This window comes from Coenobita brevimanus, chromosome 40, assembly GCF_032717465.1.
Source record: "Coenobita brevimanus isolate Jiangsu-jjx chromosome 40, ASM3271746v2, whole genome shotgun sequence".
Classification (NCBI taxonomy): Eukaryota; Metazoa; Arthropoda; class Malacostraca; order Decapoda; family Coenobitidae; genus Coenobita; species Coenobita brevimanus.
Window position 1 is genome coordinate 48076296 of NC_136993.1, and position 6755 is coordinate 48083050.

Genomic DNA, 6755 nt, shown 5'->3' on the forward strand with positions numbered 1-6755 from the left:
AGATGGTCGTCCTCCTGCAGCATTGGAGAGGCCGTGTCCATTGTAGTGGGCACAGATGGTGTTGGCGCTTGCTCCAGATGGGGGCTTTGACGTGGCAGGTGCTTGGTGTAAGGCTGGGTTTTCATGCATGTGGGCCTGGTCAGGTTGGATGGGCGAGTTGCTCTGCGGGAACTGGGACGAGTTCTCCCTGCAGAGCGAGCCGGGCGGCGAGGAGAAAGAGGGACACAGAGGCTCACCTTCTTTCTCTCGATGACCTTGTTGACAAAGATATCGGCTGCCTCGGTGAGGGGCTCTATTGGGAGAGGGATGTCTAGGCTCTTCACTATTGCTTGAGCAATAGTTACTGCCAGCTCTGTTGCCAGGGTCCTGAACTCCTCCGTCGTGAAAGTCATCACGGTAGGAGTAGGAGCGGGTGGTTGGCTGGGCGCTGGGATGGGTGGTGATGGCAGGACAGACGTTGGCTGTGGATGTATTTCTGCTATGGTCTTGCCCGCAGCAAGAGCAGGAGACAATGGTGGGAAGTCCGTCTCGAGAGCTGGAGGACTTGGTACTTCTGAGCGGCGCTGCTGTCCTCAGACAAAGGTGCCTGGGGGAGCTGGAGTGGCACTGACGGTCTGTCTCTCGCACACCCAAGTAACCTGCTGCTCCCGACCCTGGTTCACTCGTTGAACCCTCACAGGACAGCTGGGGTGCCAGGCATGGTGTCGCCCCGAGCAGTTGGGGCACTATCAATTGTCGGCTCCTTTACCTTCAGCCGCTTCAGGCACTGCTCGGTGTCGTGCACTCCGCTGCAGACTCCGCAGATGATGGGGCGGTTGCAGTTGGCGCGATGGTGTCCGAAACAGTGACACCTGTAGCAGCGCAGCGGCTCGGGCGTGAAGGCGCGGAGGTAAAACATTCCCCCATTGCCCAGATGGATGGACTCTATGAGTGGTCCTCGCAGAGTCACACAAACCTTCAGCGTCTCCTGCCGTGTTCGTCAGTTCTCGCACCTCACTGCCTCTTCTATGAGGTCGTGTTGTAGAAGGATATCCACTGGCATACGTTGGGGATATCCCATCACAACCGCCTTTGTAGTCTGGGTGCCCTGAGGTAGCTCCACAATCCTGACAATTGGGGCCTCCTCCTCCGCAATCTCCTTCAGGCGTAGATACAATCCCTCTTCGGTGGGGATCAGCACACAGCTTTCGTCGCGGCCAAACCGATTCATGGCTGCGGGCCTGGGCAGGTGTTGTTCCAGAGCCACTGCCGCGTCGTAGCTGGTGCCGTATCCTTCCTGAAGAGGGACGTGAAAAGCCGGAAAAGTAGACCGTGGAGGCGGAGGAGCCGCGACAGAGACCGCGGGGCAAGCAGCAGGAGGTGGCCGTCGGGACCCTGGAGGCTTCAATGCTGGGGTAATGGCGTTTCCCTGTGACGCTCGCTGTGTTTTCCTCATCACTGTAATGAAGCCGTCATCATCATGAGCAGGAGTAGGAGCAGCAGAAGAGGGAGCTGCAACAGGAGGATGCATGTCCAGGAGAGGCTCAGTGGTGCATACACTGTTGCTGGCATTTGTAGTGGCAGGAGAAGTTGTAGCAGGTTTGGTTGCCAGGCGCCGAGGGTCCCTGGAGGGAAAGGCAGCCTTGGGTGCAGCAGCAGAGGAGGCCTTGCTGCTGGAGGTGTTAGGAGGAGAAGGAACCGAAACTCCCTCCTCCATTGCCTCATGAACACGTGCAACCTTGATTGCACGTGCTAAGGTGCAAGGGGGAGATGAGGCAGCAGCTCCTCTTGCACGAGGAATGGTTCCCGTGGGTCTGCGAGAGGGAGATGAGGAAGAGGCCTCGCCAGATGTCGACGAGCTGGAGCTAGCATCTGAAAGGTGCCGCTCCCACTTCGCACCTGGCACAGTAGAAGGGCCCGGAGGCCTCTGCTTAGGAGGCTTGGGAGACAGGGGTGGACAAGAGGCCTGGCCTGACGTCGTCGAGCGAGAGCTTCTGTCAGACAGACGATGCTCTTGCTTCGCGCCTGGCATGGGAGCAGGGCGGGAAGGCCTTTGCTTCGCAGGCAGGGAGCTAGCTGGCCCTGTAGGCCTAGGGGACTGGGTCCCCTTCATGGTCTTAGACAGACAGACACACAAACACCCACTGACACCACTCACACAGTCACACAGCCAGATACACTCACACTCACCCTGGAAAAAAAAAAAAAAAAAAAGGCAGGTCCCTACAGTGACGGGCTACCTATGCTCCCCGCCCTCTAAAGGGCGATAGGAGGCCCCGCCACTGCCCCTTTTGGGTCTTCCCTAATCTAACAGAGCCGCTCTCTGTGCTTCCTATAACCAGCCCCTAATGGGCCCCCTTCATGGAAATGCCCTAACGGCACCCCTTTAGGGTTCAGCTTCGTACCACACAGAGACACACTAACGGCGGCCAGAAAAACACACACACACACACACACACACACACACACACACACACACACTACACAAACACTCTCACAGTCAGGCAGTGGCTGTCTGTCGGGGACAGAGTCAGAACCAAAGCACAGAAAGAGAAAGAAATTCACTCTCTGTCCTGGAGACTAAGTCCAAAAAGAGCCGAAAACAAGGTAAAACTGGCAAAATTCTACATCAGTAAATGAGACTAAGTCCAGTCCAAGAGAGAGATTGGCCAGAGCTCCGAACCAGACAGAGTCTGAGCAAGGAGTGAGAAACACATGAAGATACAGTACGAAAAGGAACAAACAATCAATAGCATGCATAATGAAATGGGTCATACAGTTATTCACTATACTATGAGACGAAATACTGTATATATCTGTTAAGCGCTGAACAAGAAACGATAAATTCAGAATCGACGGTTCCGATACCCAGTACCAATGGATTCGCTGGAGTGGATTCCAGAATCGATTCCTCAAAGTAAGCAAATGCTGTCGGTCATACGAGGCAGAGTAACTCGATGAACGCAATTTCTGATAGCACTGTGGGAGACTGAAAACACGAGTAATTAATTAATGCTGTGCCTTACGTACTTCTTGCCTATTAAAAAATAACTATTATAAACTGGTATTTAAAAAAAAACCTGTTTACAGAAATATAATAATTATCTATAATGGTATTTTTCTTAAACAAATATACATTCCTTATATAATTCTCAGTTAACTATGTCCCGTTTACAGCTGAGAGATAAATAACGCGAGACAGAACGTTTATGATTCTGGAATCGATTCTTACATTACGGCCGATGCAAGGCAGGGACACTTCCGCTGAGGCCAACTCCCATCTGCTGGACTTGTCTACACCGGACTGAGTTGTCACAGCCCACCACTGGCCTCGACTTTACTTACTCTCCGAATCCAGCAACAAGTGACATGAGTCAGAGGCAATGTCCGAAAACTCTCACTTTCAAGCTACTGGCCGAATCGCCAGAGGGGAATCGGTTCTCATGTTTTAGAGTCGATTCTGTGAAATCTATCTCTCCAGAATCACCGGCATTGATTCAGGAATCTGTTCCTGTTCATCCTTAATATCTGTATAGAATTCATCACCAACTGCTTTGTGTCGGTTAAAGAGCTTCATCACAGACAAACTGACCTCTGTCATTCATATATTTTCAAATAATATAATCCTTCCTTTTGCATAACCAAACACATTAATCTCAATTTTTGCTGTTTCATATTCATTCATATTCCCTTAGCAGATACCAGATCTAATCTCACCGTTTCCACGATGCAGTCTATTTGAAGAAGCTGGAATGTGGAAGAAAGCAGACACGCGAATTGTGGTGGTAGGTGACAGGAAAGACATGGAGTTGGTTCTTCTCCACCCACTCCTGCGCAACAGTCTTCATGCTGTGTACTTCGCCATTGCACCGCTGATTTCCAACTTTAAATTCCCTGGGCTCAACGTCGTCAGAAAAAGTTAGGTACAGGGCCTTATGGATGTAGGTTTTGAAGGACCTGAAGCACCACTGCATTTTATTTTGCACGTATAACAAACCATCAGAAGAGGATAAGGTATTTTTCCCGGATATTCTTGCTATTAACAGACGATTTTATTCAGCATAAGAGAACATCTCATGGTAAACAGTTACTAAAGGTTGTATTTTTCTTCATTTTAAAATTGTCGGCCAAAAATCGTCCGGGGATAGCATGAGTAAAGTGAAATAATACATTTAATGGCAGGTGTTGACACCTTCTTTGTTGAAATCCTCATACCCTCTTGCACCATACTTTTCATAACGGCCCAAGTGTCACAGCTTATACTGTCGTAAAATCTGCAGAGAATTACTGGTAAGGAAGAGGACCTAAAGAAAGACATAAGCTGTTGAGAATACTTTTGCAAGAAGAGTAGTAAAGTTCACATTTCTCATTTCGACAATTTTCGGATCCAATTGGGCGTCCATAATGAACTTTACTGAAAGGCAGTATCTCTGGGTATATTTATTTTTGGTCCATATGATAAAAAATCCATTGGAATTGTCGGCAACATTTCATTTTGTTGGTTTTCGTGAAATGTGGTCAAGTTCGTTAGGTCGCAAATAAAATTCGGCTGTTGCATTACAGAATTTGCAAGTCCGAATTTTCTTATAACAGTATTCAGTTGCCTTGCATGTGTCAGTAATATACCATGTATAATAGTGGTCCCGTAAAAATCAAGCGAATCGCTGTGAATGAAAATGCCTCTCATAATCTCAGACGAATCTCTTTGCTACAACTGCTGGAATTGGGTGGTGCAATAAACGTGGTCCGTTATTTTGGTGTGGAGCTGGACTGCATATCCTCACGATATTAAATTATTAGCAAGGACAGGATATATGATATATATATATATATATATATATATATATATATATATATATATATATATATAAATATATATATATTGTTACGGAACAGAGAGAGATAATGAACACTTCAAGTGAGAATACTAAAATCACTACTGTCCCTCAAAGTTCCAGGTTCAAAACAAAAGAATTAGGTAAAATTACAAGTTAAAGTTTAATGCTCAAACTAACAACTAAACATTCAGGACTCATAAGGATAAGGTAATGGCAAAAAACAGGTTAAATATATGGTTAACTGCAATAGCCTCTATTAACACGAAATTAGCAAGAGTAAATTTATCTAAGTCAGCCCTGATAAAATGAGAAAACCGGATAATGCTCAGTTAATGCAAGATATATTATTACAGATACAAATATTATTAACAATGGCTGACATCAAACATTCCACATGAATCACAAAAACCTCACCAGGCCTACGAATTAACACCTTATGCTATACAGTACAAGAAAATAAAATGTAATAAAACTTATACTCAAATTACACAGCAGCTAGATGGTTGGAGACTTCCTGAGCACTCACAAAAATAATTGTACAGGAGAGGACAGAGATGTGAACAAAGTGAGTAGATCTAAGTGGCAATTAATGCAGAGACTGAGCTCATTATATAGGGGCCGGCAGAGCTTGATACAACTTGTAAGAAGGACGCGCAAATGAAGCCATAGGGGACAAAAAGTTGACACTCCTGCTCTGAACAACAGAAAGAACGACTTACTCTACTATAAGGGAGGAGAAGGGGGAAGTGAGGTAGAACACGGAAGCTTGGTCACTATGGAAGCCACGAGGCGAATCATGTTCAAACATGCAGCATACTGTACGTTAGAATTATACAAAGGATGATGAAATCATAGGCTATGTAACACCTCCCCACAAAAAAGAAAAGAAATTTACAAAGGAAATTTCTTATTACTCTAAAACAATCTGTCTAAAGTCTAGATAAGCAATGCAATAACATTTTCTTTCTCCTTGACATGTTGTATGTCTAATGAATACTCCTGAAGAAGTAGACTCCATCTTGTCAATCTCTGATTTTTATCTTTAAACTTACTAAGGAATTTCGGGGGGTTATGATCTGTATAAATGACTATGGGGTCAAAACCAGAACACAAATAAAATCAAAAATGCTGTAAACCCAAAATCAAGGCCAAAAGCTCTTTCTCAATAGTTGAGTAGTTCTTTTGAGGTGGAGTGAACTTCTTACTGTAATAAGATACAGGGTGTTCAATACCCTGATCATCCTCTTGCAGCAAAACAGCCCCAGATCCTGTATCACTTGCGTCAACAGCCATCTTAAAAGACTTAGCAAAATTTGGAGTAGCGAGCACTGGCTGACTTAATAGGATAGCTTTAAGTTTGCTGAAGGAGGACTCACAGTTATCGGTCCAGACAAATTTAACTCCCTTTTTCAGTAGGTCTGTAAGTGGTGATACAAGAACTGAAAAGTTAAGAACAAATTTCCTGTAATAACCTACCTTTCCCAAAAATCTTTGTAGCTCTTTCCTACTTTTAGGTCTGGGAAGATCACTTATGAACCTTCCCTCCTGGTGGTGCAACGTGTCCATCACCAATTACGTACCCAAGGTACTGAACTTTAGCTTGACCAAACTCACACTTTGACAAATTAGCTACAAGATTAGCCTGAACCAAACGCTCAAGAAATTTACTGACATGGCATAGGTGATCTTTCCAGTTGTCACTGAAGATTAATACATCATCAATATAAACAACACACCCTGCCAAACCCTCTGTTACAACATTCATGAGCTTCTGAAAAGTGGCTGGTGTATTCTTCATACCATACGGCTTTACAGAACATGCAAAAGTCTTTCCTAGTGTTACAAAACATGAGATCTCCCTAGTACGTTCAGCCATAGGTACTTGCCAGTATCCCTTTAACAAATCAAACTTACTTATGTACCTAGCCTTTCCGATCT